Source organism: Dermacentor albipictus, chromosome 4 (genome assembly GCF_038994185.2).
Source record: "Dermacentor albipictus isolate Rhodes 1998 colony chromosome 4, USDA_Dalb.pri_finalv2, whole genome shotgun sequence".
NCBI lineage: Eukaryota > Metazoa > Arthropoda > Arachnida > Ixodida > Ixodidae > Dermacentor > Dermacentor albipictus.
In genome coordinates, this window is record NC_091824.1 from 76519785 (window position 1) to 76546390 (window position 26606).

Sequence of the window (26606 nt, forward strand, 5' to 3'; positions counted from 1 at the left end):
ATGGCGATGGACCTTCAAAACACGGCAAGTACATGCAATCGAGGATGGGCCAAGGTTCGGGTGGTTGCACGCACAGATAACTTCACGGAAATAAACTTGGAAAGATTTAACTGTGCGTAAATTTGCAATTGAGAGATGGCACCAGATTAATTGGCGATTATATTTCTAAAAATATAAACTAAGGAGTCGTAGCAGAACTTGGAATGGAAGCAATGAAAAAATATTGTAACTGTAAGGAAAGTAAGAATTATGCCACGCTTTGTTGCTTTCGTAAATGCGCGCACAGCGTCAAACGCACTTAAACGTAGTGTTGAGGCCTCGAAGTAGTGCAATATCAGAAAAAAAAAATTAAAATCAAGCCACGTTTACTAGCTCGCGCTTCAAGAAACGTCTTTGTATAACAAACCGGTGACGAATTAAGAAAAAAAGAATGATCGTATGTAGAAGTTGAATTTGATTAGGGAAGTAGCGAGCATTAGTGCTTTGTTGGGCTTCGAACCGACAGTACGCACGAGTTATTATTTTCGAGTGAAAGAGGAGCAATCATCATTGGTAACACGGGCAGTATGCCTAACGAACAAATATGATTGGTGTTGCAGTTTAATGCAAAAACCAGTACTGGTACGGCGGCCAGTAATGGTGAAGCAGCACATGACAAAGGGACTTGGGAGTAAAAATATATACACGTATATATCGGCGGAAAAGTATGCGACGACCAAAGATTTCGCTCGTGTTTAGGAGAGCTAGATGTATATGGTCTCCTCGACCGCGAACCACTATCTTCTTCTTGTCATAGCTAGTGTCCACGTAGGTCAACAGTCCTGACAAACTCTTGCAGGTCACTTTAAAGCTTCGGCAGGAACGAGCCTTCGGCGCGGAAAGTGTGCGAGGCGGCGATTTATATAATGGTTGGAGAACGTTGCTCTACAATCCAGACCGAAGACGGTAAGCTTGGACATCCAAGTTCAGCTGTATACATCAAAGTCGAAACTACTCAAACAGGGTCATGAACTCCGGGCGCCTTTTAAATATGTGCTAGCCTTGCGAGACGTTAACGGAAGTTCGTTGTCCAAAGCCAGACGAACATGGCCTCGCAATTGCGTTCAATGCAACTCGTGTTGTTAGACGAAAGAAAAAAGAGAATGGAGGGGAAGAGTTAGGTTAGGTAACGTCGTGGTAGTAAATAAGAGTTGTTCGTTCTCCTCCTCGTCGGCTAATGCGCTGCTCTGCTGAGCATCCTTTCGCTGGTGAGAACGTGCTTATCGCGCGGGTATCGTTCATATCTGGGGAATTCGCTCGCGAGCGATTTGGACGCGGTTTCGGTGATCTGCCGCTGCTGTGAATTTAGGTTGGTAATAATTATCGTTTGGTACTACTGCGAGCGATAGCAATTACATGGACACTTCAACCGCATTTTTGCCGTCGTTGTCATCGTCGTGATGTTCCGTGTAAAGTCCAAGGGTGATAACACCGTAGCCGCGCGTCGTATGCAGTATGTGTGAGTGAAAGCACGCAAGAGAAGCCGACGATCGTGGCTCGATTGGAGCGCAGGAAGGAGAAAGCGAAGAGCGAACGCGCCGTGTTCCGTCGCGCGAGAAGCCGTGGGGCATGGGAGGGAGGCGGGGGAAGCAGGGATTGGGGCCGGCGTTGTGCTCCAGCACCTACTGCGCATTTCGCAACCGGGCGCCAGGGGAACTGACGATCGCGACTCAATCTCGCGCGCCATATTGTGTATGGAGGAAAGCGGAGAGAAAGTACGGGAGGGGGGAGCTTCGACTCCGCCAACAAGTGCGTGCTTCGCACGGTCGCGTGCGGTGTATCTTGAAAGGGATCTGCAGACGCCTCAATATACGTTTGTGCGCCCTCAGTGTTCACGCTGCTCTTGCGTTGAAGCGATTGACCGCCCGGAGGTCACTTCGCTCGCTACTGCTGCCTCGCTTGCTCGCACCAGCGAGCAGCGTTCTGACAGCGAGTGTCCGCGCTTGCGCGCGCGATGTGTTCATGTTTGCTTATGCGCGCTGCCACCGTGCTTGTCAATTGAGTTAGTAAGCGAATGTTTCTAAGTTTATACGGCCGATAATACAAGTGTTGCTATAGCAATCGACGCTTCACCTTTCGGGCGAAATTGCAATTTTTTTCTCGCCTGCTGGGATCGGTTAGCCAGAGTCGGAGATAGTCGCCGTCACGCGGGCTCCGTCTACCTTTGGCAATGTCACTTTGTGCAGCATGCCTGTCTGTCCGCGACCATACATCCTCATCACAGAACACGGGCGGGCGAGAGGGGCTGTCGGGGAGTTCCTGACCGTCGTTTACGCGCAGGGTCCGCGCACAGCCATGAAATCGGAGTGACCTCTTCAGACGCGCGCAAGTCTTTGTTCTTCGGACATCTTCCACGCGGCGATAATTATCGTTTCGAGTTTCTCATGTTGTTTTTCCCCCGCTCCGCGTCCCGGGACAAAGAGAATGCGAAATAGCTTTTTCGGCGCACGCGTGCGTGCGAAGAGGCTTTAGCGCGTCGCTCTGCGCATGCTCAGGTTTAATAGAGCAAGGCGAGTCGAGGGAGGGGGGGGGGGGGGGGTTGGCAGGAGGCGCACAGCAGGGCGCGGCTCCGTTACGGTGAGTAGTTTGTTTTATTCATTCATCGCAGAAGAGCCGAGACCTCGGGGCCTTATATACTTAGAGCTTTCCCTCTCAATACCTCCCGAGAGACGGTGCCTCGTTTTGAATTCGTTTATTTGTTTATATTACCCTCAAGGCCATCGGGCATTATTGAGAGGCGCGGACAGATCAACAAGGAATAAAAGGAACGCGGGGGAGTTGAAGTATACCGCTGTGCTGGCTCACCAACAACATGGCGCCTAAGATGACGTCATTGCAAGCCACCTTATATACATCACGCAACAGTTTGCCGTGGTGGACATGCGCTGACGACGATTGAGGACGCCGTCGTATGACGGGTGAAAACCGCGTTGAAAGCTGGAAAATAAGTAGAAGCGTGACATCACGGAGGACACACACACACACACACACACACACACACACACACACACACACACATATATATATATATATATATATATATATTTATGCGTACTGCGTGTCAGTTCACGCTGCTTTAAAATGTACCCCCGCGCGGTGTTGTTTGGAAACAAATTTGATGCTTTTTTTTCAAAAATATAAAAATATATATAGGTAAAGCATCCGGCTTAATAAGGAAAAGAGCTTGGTGGCGCAACCTACCGCCCCGTATTAAAGGGGACGCTCCTAGCATCCGTCCATCCATCCACACCTGTGTGCAATCCTCACGTTGAGCGTATAATGCAGAGTAACAACGAGTAAGAATGAAGTCTCCTGTTCACACTTTTGTGACTCGCTGCATGCATGCACAGGAAATGTTTTGTATCGGCACGCCGTACTCGTATACATAAAATATACCTGGCGTAACTGTTGAAGCGAATAGCTTTTCGGGTCGGACTCGGCACGGAAAGAGTTCCTTCGCTCTCCCTTTCTTTCGCTCGCTTGTCCTTTCGTTCGTTCGAGCTATTCGCTTACGTCGACAGTCATCGTCGATTGTTCTTTTTTTTCTGCACATTTTGCACCGAAGCTGTTAGTCGTGTTTGGTCGATACTTTTCGTGGACTCGATCGTGCTCACCCCAAAACAGTACCGCCACCTAGCGGCCGCCGCTACTCAGGCAGACCTCAAACGGCAACTGGAAAATGGCTTTGTCTTTGAGTTTCCGCATAATAAAATTATCTTTTTTTTCGTATATTGGAATTACAGTCCGAAGCCATCGTGTCTGCAGCTTGTATGCATGTCGTACATTACGAATTTTCGGACGCAATTTGGCTTGAAAAATTCAAATAGTTAAATAAGGCGCTTGCGCTTGGTGGACGGCCTAGAAGAATGAAGATATATGCTGCACTTCCGCACACGTGCGTGTGAGTGCGTTGAATTGAATTATGTGGCTTTAAGCTCATGGACGCCGCGCCTCCGGGTAGGCCTAGGCAAGTCCTCTTCCCGTCTGACAACGGTACGTGCCAAAACCACTTCCTGATTACGAGGCAGGCCGTAGTGGAGAACTTCGGAAATTTCGACCACCTGGGGTTCTTTAACGTGCACCTAAATCTAAGTACACGGTTGTTTTCGCATTTCGCCCCCGTCGAAATGCGGCCGCCGTGGCCGGGATTCGAACCCGCAACCTCGTGCTCATAGCTTAACACCGTAACCACTGAGCAACCACGGCGGTTCGTGTGCGCGTGACGGACGTCGCTTGCGGTGGTGGTACTGGTCTAACGTAGGCAGCAGCTTCGCTGTGCAACTTTGACAGGGTGGAGTGGAGGCGGATTTTTCTTTTTCTTTAATCTGAACAGAGCTTTTTTTTTTTATGCCGCCGGCGGCAATTAACTAACGCTCTTCTGCTCCTCGAGCTAGACTGCTCGAGGAGGTGGACGTTACTTCCAAGATAGTTCGACATCGGTAATCAACGAATTAACGAACATCTAGTAATTAACTTCTTGGGCTCACGTTATGGAATTTGCGAATTGGAATCGGCGAGTCCGCGAGATGTGTATCCACTTTCGCAACATGTTCGAGATGTCCGCTGCCTTTAAACTTGCAAAGCTTTTAAACCTATAAAAGAAAGGCCGTTTCGTTAAAAAAAATGTAATAAGTGGAAGAACAGTGGCTTTTGCAGTAAGTTCAAAGGCGAGAATCTCAAGACTGGTGCTGCAGTGTTCTTGCTCCGAGTAGATGGGCCGCCCGCGGTGATCTCAACAGCTTGTGTATTGATTGCCCAGAAAAGTTAAATAGCGATATTTTGTTCCAATCAGCCAACGCTTGCTGCGACTTCTCGTGTATCCAGATCCTCGAGAGACGTGTACATCAGAATTGCGCCATCTGCGGAAGTTGCCGCGGGTGGAATGAAGAAGGCTTGCACGCATTACTATGCCTTATGATGCATATGACAACCCGTGCGCTAATAGAAGAAAAAAGTACTACGTATCTGTCACAGTTCGTGTATCCCAGCTAAAAAAAAAGGACATTAAAGAATAACAGTGAAAGATACGATTAAAAGACCTATATAAGACCTACATTAGACGAATAAGGCCTATATAACGCCTCACGACCGGACATCGTTGTTCCAAAAGATTGCATCTCGCAACGAATTTTTTTTTTATCATTCTGTCTTCTTTGAACACCTTGGCCATACGTTAGCTGGAACATAGTAACTATAACTCCAGGTACGCAACCGCTGGGCTGGCCGCCGTTCCCCTGCGCTTTTATACCGCAGATACCCATTTATGGGTCTCGACACGCTCCGAAATAACGCACCCGCTTATGCAGGCAACGTGCCGCGAGCGACGGTTGACGTGCAAAATTATGCGAGTCGGCTACACCGCAGTGCTTCAATCCGACCGTGCGCTCTCGTCCACAGAGTACGTTTCATAATGGGGTCACGGATGGAAACTCGTGTACCAAAGACGTTGGTCACTAGCACAACTAGAATCACGCCCTCTCGCTTTTTTTTTCTTTTTTTGCTTTGTTTTGAGGCCTGACACGGACCAAAAACTTCACTGTGAGATAATTTACACCCTTTAAGGTCAATAACTGAGTCTGTAACTCGTATACCCTCACACCCAAAAAGGGTGTAAGGGTCTGAGTTGTAGACACATTCACACCCTCATCATCATCATCATTATCAGCCTAGTTAGGCCCACTGCAGGGCAAAGGCTTCTCCCATACTACTCCAATTACCCCGGTCATGTACTAATTGTGCCCATGTTGTCCCTTCAAACGTCTTAATGTCATCCGCCCACCTAACTTTCTGCCGCCCCCTGCTACGCTTCCCTTCCCTTGGAATCCAGTTCGTAGCCCTTAATGACCATCGGTTATCTTCCCTCCTCATTACATGTCCGGCCCATGCCCATTTCTTTTTCTTGATTTCAACTAAGATGTCATTTACCCGCGTTTGTTCCCTCACCCAATCTCCTCTTTTCTTATCCCTTAACGTTACACCCATCATTCTTCTTTCCATAGCTCGTTGCGTCGTCCTCAATTTCAGCAGAACCCTTTTCGTGAGCCTCCAGGTTTCTGCCCCATGTGTGAGTACTGGTAAGACACAGCTATTATACACTTTTCTCTTGAGGGATAATGGCAACCTGCTGATCATGATTTGAGAATGCCTGCCAAACGCAGCCCAGCCCATTCTTATTCTTCTGGTTATTTCAGTCTCATGATCCGGATCCGTGGTCACTACCTGCCTTAAGTAGATGTATTCCCTTACCACTTCCAGTGCCTCGCTACCTATCGTAAACTGCTGTTCTCTTCCGAGACTGTTAAACATTACTTTAGTTTTCTGCAGATTAATTTTCAGACCAACCCTTCTGCTTTGCCTCTCCGGGTCAGTGAGCATGCAATGCAATTGGTCTCCTGAGTTACTAAGCAAGGCAATATCATCAGCGAATCGCAAGTTACTAAGGTATTCTCCATCAACTTTTATCCCCAATTCTTCCCACTCCAGGTCTCTGAATACCTCCTGTAAACATGCTGTGAATAGCATTGGAGAGATCGTATCTCCCTGTCTGACGCCTTTCTTTATTGGGATTTTGTTGCTTTCTTTGTGGAGGACTACGGTGGCTGTGGAGCCGCTATAGATATCTTCCAGTATTTGTACATATGGCTCATCTACACCCTGATTCCGTAATGCCTCCATGAGTGCTGAGGTTTCGACTGAATCAAACGCTTTCTCGTAATCAATGAAAGCTATAAATAAGGGTTGGTGATATTCTGCACATTTCTCTATCACTTGATTGATAGTGTGAATATGGTCTATTGTTGAGTGGCCTTTACGGAATCCTGCCTGGTCCTTTGGTTGACAGAAGTCTAAGGTGTTCCTGATTCTATTTGCGATTACCTTAGTAAATACTTTGTTGGCAACGGACAGTAAGCTGATCGGTCTATAATTTTTCAATTATTTGGCGTCCCCTTTCTTATGGATTAGGATTATGTTAGCGTTCTTCCAAGATTCCGGTGCGTTCGAGGTTCATTCACACCCTCATTGACTTCTAAAAGTGCGTATTATGTTTACAGCGCTGCGGCAGCTGCACTCTGTATTATGGACGATATCGCCGCACTCGTGCTTAGACTTAGCGACGCTCGCAATACGGGCGATTCGTATAGAGGCCGGTCTCTCGACGCTAGTGGTGGTGATAGGCCTCTGTGTTTCTTTTTTTTGCAAGACGCATATAGCCGGCTCCAAGGCCGCACGCACCTCGTCACGCATGCGCACCGACGGGTGGCTGCATGCAGCGCTCTGTGAACACATGGCATGAAAATGATGGTGTCTACTTAATTTTATTGGCCATAAGATACTTTGAAGTTCGATGCCTTGTTAACGCGATATTCACGGACATCTAGAATCAATAATAAACGAAGAAAAGCAGGGAGAGCTAATAATAATAATAATAATAATAATAATAATAATAATAATAATAATAATAATAATAATAATAATAATAATAATAATAATAATAATAATAATAATAATAATAATAATAATAATAATAATAACGAGATAGTCCACGGTGAGATTCGTGGGTTCGCTTGTTTATCCACTTACAAATTTCGCCAAAGCTGCGCTCTAACCGTGAAAATCCGGTACACAGGCACTGTTTCGATTATGAAGTTCGCGTTAACACACCGGCACGTGACAAAATCGTATCTCAGTGGCAAGGATATGGTGGTGAAAAAAATACAGATCCCACAAATATTTTCTTGAAATTTAATGAAATTAAAACGTTCTTTTTGATTACGGCAAGACGGACAACAAATTCTTTTGGGGAAATGACAGAAAAACGAGATAACAGAAAACAGAAGAGGACCGTAAGGATATGTTACAAAAATTGCCATATTATTACTGCTTTTCTCACATTTTTCTCTTTTCTTTTTTTCTTTCTTTCTTACTTTTTTTTTATTGTTCGATTAGATGCGCAGATACTGGAAAACACCATAAGAAGCGTTTGCGCCATCCGGGGCGTATCTTGCCCTGCTTGCATTTTCCTATCTTTAACGCTACGTGCCGTGTTCGTACTTCAAAGCTATGTCACGCGTTATCAGCGTGACATAACATCCTTGACTAAAATTTTATGAAATTAAAGCATTCTTTTTGATTACGGCAAGACGGACAACAAATTCTTATGGGGAAATGACAGAAAAACAAGATAACAGAAAACAGAAGAGGACCGTAAGGATATGTTACAAAAATTGCCATATTATTACTGCTTCTCGCACTTTTTTTTCTCTCTTTTCTTTCGATTCTTTTATTTTTCTTTTCCTTTTTTTTTTGAGTGTTCGGTTAGATGCGCAGGTCAGCGCCTCTATTCACGCGGAGACAGCAACCACCTCTCTGTTTCCTGTCGTCAAAAGGTTTGTTTGTTTGTTTGTTTGTTTGTTTGTTTGTTTGTTTGTTTGTTTGTTTGTTTGAATAGAGAAAATACAGAGAAATCAGCTTGGACCGATGAAGTCTATTCTTCGAAAACTCTATTTTCGTTGATTTCGGGATAAGATGTTGATTATGAGAAAAGAAAATTAAGATGAAAGTACCGTTCTTTTTTTTTTCTTTAATTTCGCACCGGTACCCGATCGCTGGTCCGTCAGTGTAACGCCGCAGATTCCAAATTATTATTTATTTATTGTTATTACTATATTAGGGCTTTTAGTAGGGCTAGGCGAATATTCGAAGTTTCGAATACGAACACTAACCGTTTGTACTGATGTTCGAAAAGAAACTGTCACGCTAACGATGTTCTACGAGGCTGGTGTGCTATACAACGATAACATATGAATTTGAGTACAGTTCAGTTTAGTGCAGAGTATACACAGCAAAATTTCAGTACAGCAAAAAATAAAAATTATAAATAAATAAATAAAACACAAGATATAATGCCTCGTTCTGTATTCTCCTGTCAATTATCGACGCACTTCAAGGGGGGGGGGGGGCGCTATTCATCGTCCGTGACGACAGGATGCTCCACAGATCAAATTAGTGTCACTATTTACTAAATCGATTATATTGTCGGTGTATTTGAGCATTTACGAAATGCTCAAACCATTTTCGTAGAGTTCCGCGTGCGTCCGACTTTATTTCCGACATGAATATTGCACGTCATCGCGTCCAAACTGCCGCCGTAGCCCAGCGGCTATGTCGTTTGCGCTGCTGAGCTCGAGGTCAGGGGTTCGATCCCGTCCACGGCAGCCGCATTCCAACGGGGGCTGAATGCAAAAAATGCCTAGGTGTCCTTAGCTATCGCCTAGGAGACGCAAAGGCGAAAGCCTTGTAAAGCCTGACGTATATAGCTTTTCTTTCGAGGAACCCGTATGGGTTTACTTTGTAGCACTTAGCTACGCTTGGCTGGATGTCTCGTTTTCCCTTTATTTATCACTTCTCTCCACCTTGCGGGTTTCCGTAGAACTATTACTTTAAACTCTTGCCTTTGCACCTGAAGTTGTTGATAAATTCGACTTCGCCTGCATGCCATCTGCTATAGCCGTCTGGTTAGCTCAGAAGGTAGAGCGGCTGCCCCGGAAAGGCGGTGGTCCCGGGTTCGAGTTTCGGACCAGGACGAATTTTTCTTCAACTGCGAAGCTTTTCTTTCGAGGAACCCGTATGGGTTTCCTTTGCAGCACTTAGCTACGCTTGGGTGGATGTCTCATTTTCCCTTTATTAACTTGTAAAGCCTACTGTAATTCACCTCAACCACCTTAATCCTCATTAACCCACCTTAATACCACTTAAACCACCTTAACCCTCTGCAGTACACCCTTATCCGTTTTAATATACATTAATCTACAGTAACAAAGTCAATAATTAATCATCAATTAAGTGTGTTGATCATTAATCGTCTCTTATACACGGCTGAACATGCTTTGGTTCGCTTCTGGCCTTCCTTGAGTCACGTGATATTTTCTGTACCTCACAACACGACCTTGCAACATAAAGCTTTAAGGCTTTCGCCCTAAAAAAAAGATAGAAAAACGCGCCCCCTGTATTGCGCATTGGGCGCACGTTAAAGAACGCCACGTGGTCGAAATTAATCCAGAGTCCCCCCCTCATAGCCCATTGTGAAGTTTGGGGACGTTAAACCCCACAGTTTAAGAAAAGAAGGAAGGAAAGAAAATGAACGCCAGGCAGGCGGTGTTAGCAGCGTGCCGAAATGACGTCTCGTCTCCCGCGTGGCTCCAAGCAAAGGCGGCGAAGATGCAGCGTGCTGCTGCTGCACGAGTGGACGGAAAGCTATAAAACATTCGGTGCGTTCGGCTCCAGGGAGGCGCTCCCCGCGAAATACGCATAGACGTCGACTACAATGACGTTAGGCTCCCGCGCGCCAGCTTCGCGGGAGCCGCCGAAACGTCCTTTTATTAGCTTTGCATGGCGGCCGACGCTATGGCTTTTCTTCTTCTTTTCTTTCCTCTCTCTCTCTTTTTCTAGGCCTTTGTCCGACTGGGAAGTAGCGCTCAGCGGAGCCGAGCCCGAAAGGTCGGCTGCACCAGGCTTCGCAACGCTGCACGCAACTGGGCCAGAAACGAGGCATCCGGGACGGCGGCGTCTGTTTGGCGCGCTCTCTCTCTGCTCTGACGGCATTTCGTTTTCTTTTCCGAAGGCAGACGGACGGTGCGCGAGCGCATTATCTTTCTTTCTTTCTTTCTTTCTTTCTTTCTTTCTTTCTTTACTTATTTATTCATTTGTTTGTTCACGCTTTTAGCCTAAAAAGTCACGAGCATATATTATTTGTAAATGACCGCCCATCCCACTTACTAGGGGAATGTGTCCCATGCGCAGACGGCACAAATGCACTTACAGCAGCTGATAATGAGGAAGACCTACATAAGAACGCTAATCGAACTCGCAGCCGGCTTTCTTAATGGCTGTCGAAATAAAATAATTATAAACTTTTTCCTAAAGTAATATCGTATTTTTTTTTTTACTCACCGGTCACTGAGAGTGGAAAATTGCCTTTTCATGTAGTAGCTCTCTAGAAAGCTAACCATGCAATTTTTTAAATTTGTTGCAGACCAACATCTTACATGGCATAATTACGTACATGCAGCAACGGAGAAGATTAATAAAACGTATTAATATTTTAGAAACCTCTGCAGTAAGTTCCCAGTCAGTATATAGGAGGTTGTGTCTCACTACACAGGCGCTTCTAATCGTATATATCATAGTTATACAGAATATCACGTCTCGTATGTTGTATTTCAGTTTATGGACCAACAGATTTACGACCAATTCAAGTTGGCTCAGAAAGTGTATAGTGCTAGAAATAACTAATTTTGTGCAACGTATACTGACTCTGTATCATTTGACTATCTCTATTAGCCATCCTAACAATGAATGCTCAAATTCACTTCCGTACATCGCAGTTCTAACTTTCAACTTCCTGAGCAACCTCATACGCAGTCCTTCTATTGCACTACTGCAAAAACCGAAGAAAACAATTTGGATTACGCTCAAGCTTCGCCTTTGAGAGTGGAACGCGATAGCGTAAAAAAGACCCCTGACTGTTTCTCACGCTTCCCGCCAATTAACTGCAACTTATGTAACCGTAATGTTTGCCGGGAAACGCTGGCGTCTAACGCTATGCACGAAAGTGAGTGGGCGATCGAGCCTTCTGGTAGAAACGCGGCCTCTTGCGTGGGCCGCGCATGCGCGGAGGCGAGCGCCATCTGGATGGTTGTTGTTGCGAGGAGCCGAGCGCAGCGCGCTGTGCTCTGTGAATATTAGAAACGCTGGAAAACGGGTTTATCTTTGAGTCTCCGCGTGACAGAATTATATGTTCTGGAATATTCAAATTGCAATCCGATGCTATCATGTCTGCAGGTTGTGTCTAGGTTGTACGTTACGATTTTGCTGACGCATCTTACTTTGAGGAATTGAATTAGTGCAGTAACGCCTCTCCGCCAAGTGGAGGGCTTGCGTGGTTGCTGTTCCGAATGGTGTTTCGCCAAACGACGTCCGACGCGAAACGCCGACACCATTTTTTTTTTTTTCGGCGCGAGGTTCTTAACGCTGTCGCGTTAAAATGCCACTCAGAAAAGCCATCCTAAAGGCAGCCGGGCCCCAAATATTTGGCTGGGGTCGCTCATTCGTCGCACTGGTCAATGTCCTCCCCTAGAGATCTCGAGATCCATGTTTTGTCGAGCGAATCCGGCCGGCGTCGACAAATTTTGCAATCGCATCACTTCATTTATACATATTAATATACCCTGCCGTCCGTATTTGCCGTCCTTTCGGTTACTCTAATTGACGGCGTATGGTCGCGTACACTGTAAAATAATTTACACCCTTAAAAGTGAAAAAGGGTGTAAATATGCCTATAACTCACACCCTTAGGGTGTTATCTATATAATGAACACCTTAAGGGTGTGAGTTATAAACACATTTACACCCTTTTTCACTTTTAAGGGTGTAAATTATTCTAGTGTATTACACCGCTTAGTTAAGCCGTTTACATGTTCTTCCTCGTCTCGGCTATAGAATATCAGCCTAATTACGCCGACTGCAAGTCAAGTACCTCATTTTGGGTCCTGCAAGAATCACCGCATCGTGCGCATACGACGTGTGTATAATTTTGGTCCGCACGCACAGCGAACTGTTTTGCGCCTCACTTTCGTCACTCTTACTCTCTTGAGAAATAAACAAACGGTTAAATGAGTAAATAAGTCGTTCCGTGTCGACGAGTGCACCGAACAAACGCATTCGAGTATAACCGGCCATTTCGCGTGATCTCTTATTTCTCATCCATTCCTCATTTCCGCGCGTTCGCCCGCTACGTAGAGGCGCTTTCCGCCGACTGGAGTTCGCAGAGTTCGCCCTCGCCCACTCACTGCACCAGCGGACCCTCGGCGACGCACTGTCCCCTGGACCCCCTTTCCCCAATTACACATCCGAGAGACACATCCGCTTGAGTTCGACGAACGATGAGCGCTGAAGGACGGTGTCGCGCATGCCCTGCGTTCACGCGAACCCATAGCTACGGAGCTGCAGAGCTCTAAGGACATTTTCAAGCAGCTCGAAGAGAAGCGACGACCACCGAAAGAACGGGCGGAAAAACGACGCAGGAGGTGGTGGACGTCCCGGAGCAATGGTGCAACTCGCCTTCCTATGCATAGCGCGTTACCGCCGTTTACGTGGGCGAGTGAGGTGCGCCGTAAATTCGATATGTACGATGCGCAACTGTCACGAGAAGGCAACCGCTTCAAGAAAGGGAAGCAAAGAAGGTGAGTGAGTCTGTGCAAGCACCGAGCATCCTGCACAGCAGAGCTTTAGGTCGGAGGGCTGTCGCTGTAGGGTCGTCAGTGAGCAGTGCGATTGCTATGTACCAACCGCGACGATTCGGTGGCTATGACGCTATGCCGCGGAGCCCGAAGTCGCGGGTTCGTCTCCGAACCGCGGCGGCCGCGTTCCCACGTGAGTATGAAATGCGAGAAAACGCCCGCGTACCGCGCTCAGAGTCCTCAGGGCGCACGCTAAAGAACACCGGGCGTTCAAAATTAATCTGCTCACCTCCACTACGGCGCCTCCTGTATAGCAACCTACGATGCAGTATCGGGACGTTTGATAAGTGTTGTGTGTCACTGCCTCCGAAGAACGCACGTCTAAGCACGCGCAACCTTCACCCACCCCCCCCTCCATACCCCGCGCGCGGGATGTGTTTGTTTTTGTTGTTGATGACCTCACCACGTGTTTCGCTTTGTGCGTCCTTTGTATGCGTGGGTCGAGTTCGACGACACCAGCGTGGGTAAGCGAATAGGCCGTGCACTTAGGCGTGTTTCTTTATTGTCCGTTCCTAAAGCCGCCCGAAGAAACGAATGCGTCCGTGTGATAGATGGCGGTTTGTTTCCTTTGCCGGGTGTCACCGCTGGGGCCGCTGAGATTGTTTTCGAATGTGAGAAAAAGATATAGAGGTCGTCGGCATATCCTATTCTACAGCAGACCCACCTCAACTCACCCCCCCCCCCAAAAAAAAGTAAAATAAATAGAAATAAAAAACGCTTTCACCCTCTGGAATGAGCAAAGCGGTCTGTCCATGAGGGAAGCCACCGCCTAGCGACTCCCTAGACCAACCGCTGTAGACCAACCGCTAGTGACGACACCTAGGTTAAGCACCCCCCCCCCCCCCGGCGCCCCCTCCTTCCGCCGATGCAGGAGATGATCTCAACAGCCCCGGACTTTAACAGCTGTTCCGCCGCCGTGTGGGTGCGTAAGGATCGTCACACAACTCTCTCTCTCTCTCTCTCTTATATTTAAAATATGTGATTTCTCTCCTTTCTTTTTGCTGAGCTTTGACCTGCTCGTCCCTTGTTCCCTCCTGCGCCCTGCTGTGCAACAAATAAGAACTGCCGTTCTGGCTGGACTCCTTGGCAAAGAGAGAAATGTGGAGGAAGTAAAGGTAAGGAGGAGGGGCAACTAGAGTTTGTCCAGTTTGTCCTGGGCTGCGAACAGCTTGAAGATATACAAGACGGTATACAAGACGACCGTGCGACATCTAGATAAATCACAGCAGCAATGTAAACTTCATGCGACAGATAAAATATTATCCCGGATATTACGCGCAAGTTAAAATATATATGAAGAAACGATCACAAGTGGAACAGAAAAAAAAAGCGCGAGAGATGTATTGAATCACAAAGGAAGCATGAACAGCAGTACGTGAAACGTTGAAACTAAACACTAATTCTACATGTATTAATATAATCAAGAGTCATGCACTAAGCGATGGGTTACATGATTGAAGTAACGGCGCATAGGAAATCAGAAAAATAATAATTTAATTCGTTACGACGAAAATAGCAGTTTAACGAAGGACAGATATTCTAAAGAAGAAGAAGAAACTTTATTAAAGAATAGTCCGGCAGTTCTACACAAAATTAAATTTAGAAATGAAGAATGTAATTGACTTACCTTCAGTTTGTGGAAGTGCCTATATTTACTTATACTATATACGGAGGAAATATTATGTTTCAAGGACTGGCGTTTATGAAAGATACGAAAACGGGACATAAACCCCTCGTCCAGGTTGCGCCTATGCATATACCACGATTATGCCATTGCAGAGGTACAGTGTAGTTTGAATTAAGTGTAATCCGTAAGCTTTCACTGTGTCGTATAATGTAGTCCCTGTGCAGCTTTGAGACATTAAACCCTATCAATCGTAAATATAAGCTTGATAACTGTACTTTGACCCGCCGTGGTTGCTCAGTGGCTATGGTGTTGGGCTGCTGAGCACGAGGTCGCGGGATCGAATCCCGGCCACGGCGGCCGCATTTCGATGGGGGCGAAATGCGAAAACGCCCGTGTGCTTAGATTTAGGCGCACGTTAAAGAACCCCAGGTGGTCAAAATTTCCGGAGTCCTCAACTACGGCGTGCCTCATAATCAGAAAGTGGTTTTGGCGCGTATAACCCCAGATATTGTTATAACAGTACTTTTATCGGGCTTGCGTGACATGGCGATGTTTCAAGCACTGCTGCCCCCATGCGTGGGCTGTGGCTGTACGATGTAATTTAGTTGTATCGATACCTGCGGTTATTCGCCATAAAGGGACATTCGAGGTAAGCAATAGACCAATTTAGACTGATAAAGTGTTCTAGCGAAACTCTATTCTCGTTAATTTGGCGGTGAGAGGTGGGTTATTAGAGGGCAGAATGAAAGGAGACAGTTTCTTCCTATTTTTTTTCTTTTTTTCCCCATTTCGCATCAAAACCTCAGCGCTTGTGCGCCAGAACACGACGTCAACGATTTCAAAGTATTTATTCGCACTTTGCATGGTCGTCGTGGTTCAGTAAAACACCATCGAAAAAAAAAAAACGCACATCCAATAACGTCCCACATAAAAGCCTGTGTGTTTCCATATTTCACATGCATGGGGCGCATGTCCCGTATGATTGTGTGAACGTATGGGGACCCCGGCCGTTAGGCGTCACTCATAAGTCAGACCTGCACAGTGTTCCTTTTCACGGGTATTCACAGTCCTTGCGGGCACGTCCAAAGCAGAAATGACGGGCATCCGCTGCAAAGGCAGGAGCCGATCAGTTCGTAGATGGTGGTGTTCGGTTAGTGAACACCAGTTCCAAGTGATCACCGCATGCGGCCGCACCAGCCTGGAGTCCCTGCAGAGATAAATTTACTCCACCTGAGAGCATTGCGGGTAGAGAAAAGGAAAACAGACATGCCGCGTGATTAAGGCACGCCTGATGTCATCGAAAAATAGATTTTTTGGGCGACGAGGACAGAGCGGCCGGAGATCATCATCAATAAGGGGTTTCTGTTGAGACAACATGAGACAGCACCTATCCGTTTGCTCTTTAAGGTGTTCGCTTACGTAAGCGCTGAATCCGTCACTTACGTAAGCAATGACTAATGATGAACTGAGAAAAAAAAAGGTATTTATAGCATATATGATGTGAAAAAATAAAAAAAGTAATAAACTGTTTTTCGAGCAGTGTCCCTTGCTCTTAGGAACACCGCAAACTATTCTCTGCAGAGTACGATATATATATATATATATATATATATATATATATATATATATATATATATATATATATATATATATATATATATATATATATATATATATATATATATATATATATATATATATATATATATATATATATATGGTCAATCGCACTGTGTTCACACACGTGGGCGAATGCCATATTGTTCGTGTAAACCTGCATCGATCATGCAGGAAGCGTGATTTCACAAGAACAGGGAGCGAAACAGAGAGAGAGAGAGAGAGAGAGAGAGAGAGAGAGAAAAAGGTAAGGGAGGTCAACCAACCACTCGTACGTCCAGTTTGCTACCCTGCGTTGGTGGAAGGGGTAGGACGAAGAGATTATAGGTGCGCTCGCACGTGAACGTACACGTCGAATCTACTATATAAACAGTCGGGGGAAACCAGTTCTCGTTGCTTTAAAAAATTAAATGTCGAAGTTTTACGTGCCGAGATCACGATCTGATTTACGAGGCACGCCGTATAGTAGGGTACTCCGGACTAATTTGGCCAGCTGGGGTCCTTTAACGAGCTCATAAATCTAAACACACGAACCTTTTTTTTTTTTTTTTTTTGCAGTGCGCTCCCATCGATATGTGGCCACAATGCTCAGGATCGAACCGGCAACCTCGGTCTCAACAGCACAGCGCCTTAGGCTACAGCGCAGCACCGGGTTCGTCGCTTTCCGAACCAGCGACACGCAACAAGAACAGTTCACGACAAAAAAAGGTACACAAATACGAACTCTGCGCGCGCGTTGTGTCGAGGTCGCGAAAAAAAAGAAAAAAAGATGGCGCAAATAAATCAGCGACGTCGTTCGAGGCAAGGCGCTCGCCGGCGCATCCCTCCCGCCTACCGTTGTTGGCCCATTTGGCGCCCGGAGAGCCAGCCGCCGCCCCGCTTCGAAGCAACAGAAACAGCGGCTTCGGCGTCGATCCCGTTGTAGCGCTTGCTGCGCCGCGCACATGGGCGCCCGGCCGAGAACCGGTTCCGCGGTGTCTTCTTCGCTCTCTGCTTTGTCTCTTGTAGCTTTCTCGATGCTCGCCGCGCCGCTGGACGCTGCGGTGCCGACCGAATCTGTCGAGCTGAGGCCACGCACTGCCCTCATACTGGCGCCGAGGGCAGGCCCCGATGTGTGTGTGTGTGTGCGCCTTTAGTTATACGCGTGGGAGGAAACGAAGACGGCCCCGATATTTTCCCGTTGAAAAGGACTAGAAACAACGCCGGGAAAGGAGGGAGGATTGTGTGGAAGTGTAGTGTATAGCCAGCCGCGAAGCTGACCCTTATATTGTATCCGGAAACGCCCTTGGGGTTACGACGCGTGCCTGGTTATATATATATATATATATATATATATATATATATATATATATATATATATATATATATATATATATATATATATATATATATATATATATATATATATATATATATATATATATATACGTTCGTCGCGTGAACGTGCTGATGGTTCTCAAAGACGGAAACGCGCTCTCATGCGCACGCGGAAGTGTGGTGACAGACCAAATAGATACCAAAAGGATCTGCTCCTGAGAGAGTTATACAGTTTAAATCGATTGTTGAATTTGTCAAAAGGGCAGGACGCGATGACAACACCGGAAACGGCACGTGTACACGACGTGATTGGGACTGTCGTGGACTGTCGTGTGCTGCTTTCTGTACTGTTCTGACCATGTGTTTGTTTGTGAGAGGCGGCGCGCTTGACAGCTCGCAGTGGCCGCCATTATAAAGCGCGAGCTACACTGAGTTGCGCTTTTTAACACGAGCGCATTAACGATGCGGGCAGAAGGCACGATCTCCTCTTTGCGGCATCGCGCGTTACGAGATACTGCAGCCTTATGTAGCCGCACGGCCCAATAATCTATACAGAATACGATTCGACCGCTTCACGATAACGTTGACGCGAAGATACCCTTTCAATTCTGCCACGAGGATTGGGCGGACCTCTATATAGCATAACAGCTGGGTCACCCGTACGTATAGACTCCTTCGAAAGATGGTCGTCCCTCGCACCGAAATGTATTTAAGGCGCCGGAACCGATCACACACCACGAAGATGCGCGATCAGCCGCGCACATTAAATCGTATATTCCCATATCCAAATCCATTGTAGTAAAGCCCCTTGATACTTTACATGGATGGATGGATGGCTGTTATGAGCGTCCCCTTTGGAACGGGGTGGTGGCTTGCGCCACCAAGCTCTTGCTACTATACTGCCCAATATCCTACCTAGGTTAACCAATGAAACAAAAAAAAAAAACACTATGAACTACCACGTCCAAATTTTCTGATACCCTATTGCGAACTGTGCTTTTGTACGTCTCCGTCCTTTGTCGTTTCCCTACTTTTCTTCCACCAATCCTCCAATCGCCTCTTACTGATGTCTATTGTGGACCTGTTTGCTTTGCCACTGCTCCCGCTGAACCCAAGGGCTTCAAGGAGGCCAGTGGTGCCTAAATCGACCGCTGGATAGACGTCTTCACATTCTAATAAAATATGCTCCGTCGTTTCCCTAGCTTTACCGCAGCAAGCACATGCTTCTTCTTCCTTCTTATATCTCGCTTTATAGGTGCGTGTTCTAAGGCATCCCGATCTCGCTTCGAAAAGTAACGAGCTTCCCTTTGAGTTATCATAAATTGTTTCTTTCCTGATTTCGTTTTTCTTAAGTAGTTACTCATGGAAGGTTTCTTTTCCATTGCATCCACTTATGAGATTATTTCAGCCTCTCTGACTTTTCGCTTGACGTTCTTTATAGCAGTGTTACCCACCCTACAGGCTGCATACTTGCTGGTAAGCTTCCTAGTTCTTTTCCTCCACTGTGAATCAATGTTTTGCCTGTACAGATACCTGAACACTCTCCCAGCCCATTTACTTTCCTCCATATTCCTCCATAGAGGCGCGCCCTCTATTTGCTCAGTGTATGCAGTTGAAGGAAACGCCTCCATGCTGCAGGTGGCAGCAGTCAAAAGGATGCACCGAATTAAGGTCTTCCCTCTCTCTCTCTCTCTCTCTCTCTCTCTCTCTCTCTCTCTCTCAACCGGCCGGCCATTTCGTATACTCTCCCGCGACTTTGCCATTCTATTGTCTGTCGGTCCGCGATTCACGTATGCGACGCGCATTAATTCAGCGCCCGGGAATGCGGGGGGCTCATCCATTCCCCGATCAGCGCGGGCTGTCACCGCCCGCGCGCGCACTTTCGATCCTTGACATATCGTCGCCTCTCGCAATGATCCCCGCTCGGCCACGTATACCGCGGCCTGCTGCATGCGTGCCTATTTTTTATACACGCAAGCGCAGAAGTTCTCGTACGAAGTGTCATACACACGGTCAACAGCGCAAAGCGTCTTTTAACAACAGCGCGGAACCCCGAGAGACGCAAGAATGACGACAGGAATGTGCCAGTATACAGTGCGCGTCAACAGTTTGGGTATATGCCGCGTGATCACGGTATGCGAGCAGCTCCCGGCGCTGCCTGAGTATCTGTACAGCCGGCTATACATACAATGCATATGTCGACTATACCTTCCCACTTATCTGCAGTCAACAACAACGAGTTGCTGGTAAACATTTGACACGTACCGACGGAACGTTTCTGTGTCTCTTAATTACCGTGTCGAGCAAGTTGTCTCACAACTTGTCTAGGATGTGTTTGGCCCGGTTTGGCTACCATATACACGCTTGAGGAAGGAAAAAAAAAAGAAAAGAAGAATGGAGTCAGTAGCGACGTTTAAATGGATCCGATAAAGTCGCGTCGAGTCGGCCTTGTCGGGCCCAAAACGGCCTGCACACAATTAAGAGCACTTCGAACAAGGTCCCTCGAATAGTTTTAGGTAATGCGCTCCACTTTCGCACATAGAGGACGCCACGTGCACCGGCATTCAATGAATAAATTACAAATATTCGCCCGCTCCTATACCGCGTTATTTTGGAATCGCGACGAAGGAACTCATTATATACGGCATGATGTGTGAGCGACGTGGAAGTACACACACAATGTCGAGCCAACACAGCGGCGACGACAGACGAGTGCTCGAACGAAAGCCTGCCGTCGGCGGCTATAAGCCAACGTAAGCTTACTTAATTCAGTCCCTGATAAGTCTCCCGAATAGCTAGGTGCATTCGGGGCACCTAATTTTCGGCGGAGCACCTTGCATGGCGCGCGGGAGTGGCGTCGCGTTGATGGCGATTCCGACAGGCCTGCAGTCATTCTCGGTTATTAGCTCGGATTCGCAGTCTTAGAGATCGAAGTATTCACAAATATATAGAGTAACGTAATAGCTACAGCAAAAAAAAAAAACGCATTCACTTCTGCGGCCAGGGTTCAGCAACGTTGTCAGCAAATGACGCGTTGTCATGTTAAAAGTAGCGCGAGAAAGTTGCACGGTAAGAGACACAAGAACGTTTTCAGTCAGCGCCAGAAGTTTGCGAACAACTTGTCGTTGACGGCAGATAAGTGGGCAGTATAGTCTACACATCGCACACAGCCGGCTACGCCGAGACGCAGACAGCGGCAGGATCGGGGAAAACGCTGCTCGATCGTATCAGGCGCTATACGCGAACTTTCAATGGCCACCGTTCCTCTGCGTTCCTGTTGTTACGGCGTTCGTCTATCTCTCGCCGTGTTGACTGGGCGCGATAATGGTTAACTTCCTTTACTTTCCTTAGATTTCCCGACAAAGTCGGGTCGAGTCGGCTTGTCGTGCCCAAATCCGGTCGTCGGGTTCGATGCAAACGCTAGCGTGTCGGGTCGAGTGGGCGTCGAGCTGAGCCCACACGGCCCACCACGAATTAACACACCCGGCCAAACGCGGGGTGGGCTAATAGAGTCGCCCAACCCGCTTGGCAGGATGCATGTATACAAACGCGGTCAGGTCGGGCATGAGTCAAGGCCGAGTCATTTCGACTTCTGATTCAACCCGCTCAAGTAGAGTTCATGTAAACGAATAGAACGACGGTATATATATATATATATATATATATATATATATATATATATATATATATATATATATATATATATATATATATATATATATATATATATATATATATATATATATATATATATATATATATCACAACGAGCTATGGAAAGAAGAATGATGGGTGTAACGTTAAGGGATACGAAAAGAGCAGGTTGGGTGAGGGAACAAACTCGAGTTAATGACACCTTAGTTGAAATCAAGAAAAAGAAATGGGCATGGGCAGGGCATGGGCAGGGCATGGGCAGGGCATGTAGTGAGGAGGGAAGATAACCGATGGTCATTAAGGGTTGCGGACTGGATTCCAAGGGAAGCGAAGCGTAGCAGGGGGCGGCAGAAAGTTAGGTGGAGAGAGAATGGGTCGGTTTCTTGCGAGTATATAATATCTCAAGATGGGTACGGAGACAAAAGGCAATGAGTGCCCGACAGAAGCCCCTTCAGGATCGCGCCCAGTAGCAGGGGCACAGCGCCCATAAAAAAGTGCACATTTGCTACAAACTAAATCAATAATTGAAGAAATAATTGTACTTGGCGTATAAGTGTACAGCATATCCCTAGTTTAGGTAACAGTATTCTCGAGGTTATACGCAACGACGTGCAATCAACTTAAATGGCTTGCAATATTCACAATAGGAAAAGGCCGCAGACTTCTGTGCGGCGTTGGAGCACCATACAACCCAATTTGCAGCGAAGGTGTTTCCTTCGAACAGCTGCAGTAAAAGTTCCAGTTTCCTGTAATTATATTGCGTACTTGAATAAAAGTTTCCCATATATATGACTGTTCCGTTTGAAACCTTGCCCGCGCGTGTGATGCGTTGGAGCATTTATTGTAGGAAATTAAAAAAAAAATTATTTCGTCAGCACACATGCTACTTTGCCATTGCATTTACCATGGTGTCCTTCCTCCCTCGCTGTACTCCCCCCCCCCCCCCTTTTCACTCAATTTCCGCTAGATTTGATATTGCTTGAGTTCGCAGTTCTCTCAGGGCAGGGGGATAAATTCTGCTTTGTTCGTAAAACACATTCATAAAGTTCCGGATCGCTTGCATGTGTAACTTCCTGCAAATTTCATAATTAATCCCCTTTAATAGTTATTCTAACCTTTGAAGTTCACCTGCATATTGGCTGTAACACGCCCTTTATTTTTGCCAAATGTAAACAAAGTATCTTGTTTAGTTCACTGAGGACATCGCTGAAACCATCTATGAACATCTCATTACGCAAGTAAACAGGGGAAATGACTGCTCTGTCATTATTTGCAACGCTTCTAACTGGACCAGGAACGTGAAAATATTGTCGCACATTGCACTTAGCATGACTCCCCTACCCTTTCCACGAAATATAAACCTGGTGTAACCTATATAGCTATGTCGGGAAACTGGGAAGCATAGCTGATAGCGGCCATATCACACGCTCTAACACTTGAATAAGAACACTTTTACAGAGGCTGTGTTTGATGCAACTACATGTAACTTCGGACAGAGAGGTTCCATAGTGTACAACCAATTTTCGCTCAATTCGGTCGTGGTGGCTTCTTTTGTTCCGCGAGGAGAGCGGGTTAAATTCTGCCACGCTCGTTAGACACGCTCATATAACGTTAGAGGGCTTGCATATGCAATTTACTGCCTAAAGCACCAATTACTTATCTACCTTAAGCTTTACCTAGGCATCTCTCATTACCTTGTCCTTACAGACACCAAACATAAAGAAGCTACCTTCTTTAGTTCAGCGAGGACATCAGCTGAACCTAATACATCACGCACGAAAAAAAAGAAGAAGGTTCAATAATTATTCCTGTTGCCAGAAAGCCATAAACGTTAAAACTACGTTACACATAGCACTTAAAATGCTGCCTGTTCCTTCAAGGTATAAAATATCTGAAACGCAAAGTTCTCTTGGGGATATTGGGAAACCTAGCTAAATACGCGTAAAGCAACATGATACCTTCGAATATTTGATTACAATTTCTTTAAGGCTGTATTTGATCAATACGCATTTACCATCGCACTTCAACTTTTGTGTATTGTTCCCCCTGTAAGATTCGTCGGACGATCTCGCCGCTGCCACCATTTGTTCGAGTTGTCGGACGATCTACGAGCTGTAGGCCGATCTCACCGCTGCCATTCAGATGTAAGATTTGGCAGTCGTGGCTGTAGGAAGGAGCTTGACTCTTCGTCGGGACTTAGGAGAGCAGGATTTATTTACACGTTATTTACAGTTAAACATGAGATACATCGACAGTCTAGCGTGACTCCCAAATGGAGCCCGCAAGACGAGCATACAGCAAACAGCTTACGAGCACACAGCTCACGAGTACATTTCGAGCACGACAACGAGCACACTCCAGCAGCCGACACTCGCTGCTTATACGCACTCTGCTCGACGTCATAGTTCGACGTCATTGAAGATGACCCGCCCTTTCGGAGGAGGCGGGCTCTCGACTTGGAGAAGGATGAGGGCTCTCGACTTGGAGGAGGATGAGGGCTCACATACGCGTGCCGCACACACACACACAGGTTTAATGGTCCGGAGCTGACGTCAGAGGGGCTTCGTAGAACTCTGAGCCGTCTCGGGTGGCGCGCCCGGGTAGCACATTGTCTGGTGTCTCGAAAAGCTCATGGGGAGGTTCCGCCAATTACCTCCCCTCGAGAACTCCCCTGAGCTGATCCCGCGCCACGTGGCTGCCGGTTATCCGCAGTTCTCTGAAGTGCGCCACCGTCCCTGTTGGATCGGAACACGTGCAGCTGGCTGAAATAACTGCAGGCCGATCCTAACACCCCTATGTTCGCAAAATTTGGCTTCGTTTGTAGTTGTAGATATGCCGGCACAGCAGTCTAACTTTTATACCCCTCGTAAAACAGACTAACAACGCTACGGAGCACTTGCATATACGTATTCTACTGAAAAATGCGCATTTAACCCACCCATTTGGAATATTGCCTACACAGTGACCATACCATGCATGCCCCTAATTTCCCCCAGATGTAAACAAGATACCTTGTTTAGCAAACCGAAGAAACAAACTACGAATCTCGTAAGACGCACGAAAACACGTGGGAAAACGAGGGATTGGCAGTTATTTGTGGCACTTGCATTTAAAGCAGTAAAGTTGAAGTTTCGCAGCGCATTGCGCTTAATATTCTCCCTATTTTCCCAAATGGCATATTCTGCACCCCCCCCCCCCTAAACACGGGCACTGCAAAAAGTGAGGGCTGCTGTCGCGGGCTTTTCTCATGCCCCGGAAAAATACTTTTATGTAGCACGTATTATATGCAACAGAAATGTTTATCGGGAGTTTTTTCGCGTCGCTCTACAATTTCCTCATTGACACTTTTCATCTAACTATAATATTTGAGAAGTTGATTAGGTCATTAAGACTAATTATCTTATTAGGCGGAATGGAAAATAATAATAATAATTTGAGTATCTCTGCAAGCGACGGCAGAACAACATTACCTTTGTTATGTCCGGCTACGTGGCATTCGCATATTTTTAAACTTTGGCCAAAGTTAGCTGGGACGCCGTGTGTATAATATATGGCCACCTTTTAATCCGCGAGCTCGTAAAAAACAGCGCGCGACGATGTTCCTTATCAAGCTTAACGCGATTGAGGAGGGTGTAGTACCCCGACATCATGGAGTGCGGAATATATATATATATATATATATATATATATATATATATATATATATATATATATATATATACGCAGGAAAGAGAGGACGAACTTTTTGGAAGACTTCTTTTACTTAACGTTTTCGGCTGGTGGACCAGCCTTCGTCAGAGTACAGTACTGACGAAGGCCTGCACTCTGACGAAGGCTGGTCCACCAGCCGAAAACGTTAAGTAAAAGAAGTCTTCCAAAAAGTTCGTCCTCTCTTTCCTGCGTATGTTACGTCGGGTCCTGCATGCTGAACTTTGAAGAAAACCCCTATATATATATATATATATATATATATATATATATATATATATATATATATATATATATATATATATATATATATATATATATATATATATATATATATATATATATATATATATATATATATGCTAATGCATTTCCTTTATTTATTTTGTGCATGTCGTCCACTGATGGGACGACATCCATATATATATATATATATATATATATATATATATATATATATATATATATATATATATATATATATATGCTAATGCATTTCCTTTTTTTTGTGCGTGTCGTCCACTGATGGGGCTCCGGAACAAAGCTCCGGCGCCTGAGATCGACCCTGGCTCTTTCACCTCATCACGTGTCCCAGACAACGAACTTCACGTGACCCGTACCGAGCGAGGACGGCGGTACACTTCTAATATTTCCGTCCTCAGTTTTCTTATTTCGGCGACCACTTTTAAAAATTCTCGAAGGTTGCCTCTGGCAGATATCCCCATTCTAGTTCATGAGCTGGTCTACTCGAAGCGGCGGACACTGAACTTGCACACACAGAAAAAAAAAATATATGCATGATCGACTAATTAACAAAAAAATCACTAATTTAGTTTTATACTAATTATCTTATGGCCCACATTGCATGAGTTTACAAATTCTAGCCGTGGAGTTCGCAAGGCGGGACCCACTTAGAAAGAAATCTGAGGATGACACCAGTTTTATCGCGCTTTGCTGGACCAAATAAAAGTTTATTCACTCACTCACTCACCAGTTTTGAGATATTAATTCCCGAACTTTGCGGAGAAATATGCATTGGCGTTCCGGTTTATTTCTTACGAAACGTCGTTTTATGCACTCAATCACAGAAGTAACTGGAGCGCTGTTGCATTTCTACGCAAAGTTTGAGCACGCTCTACCACTCCGATCCTGATTGTTAACATGCCGGGTTATGGGGACAAAAATGAGAACGGGTTTAAGTAATGTTGCATTTATTTATTTATTTATTTATTTATTTATTTATTTATTTATTTATTTATTTATTTACATTCCTGCTCGCACACCCAATCGAAAACGGCATGTTAGCTGTATACCGTGAGCTTTTAATCTGAGCAGCTACGGCGTCG

The 26606-nt window shown here is 45.9% G+C and overlaps 1 long non-coding RNA gene across 1 annotated transcript in view; it reads left to right on the forward strand.

Moving 5' to 3' along the window:
• The window catches only part of LOC135895882 (uncharacterized), a 90640-nt gene that overhangs the window by 63228 nt on the left and 806 nt on the right, over positions 1–26606 (forward strand). The window contains exon 2 of the long non-coding RNA XR_010562511.2: positions 17140–17289. This is a non-coding gene — a long non-coding RNA (uncharacterized lncRNA). The remainder of the gene's footprint in view (positions 1–17139; positions 17290–26606) is intronic.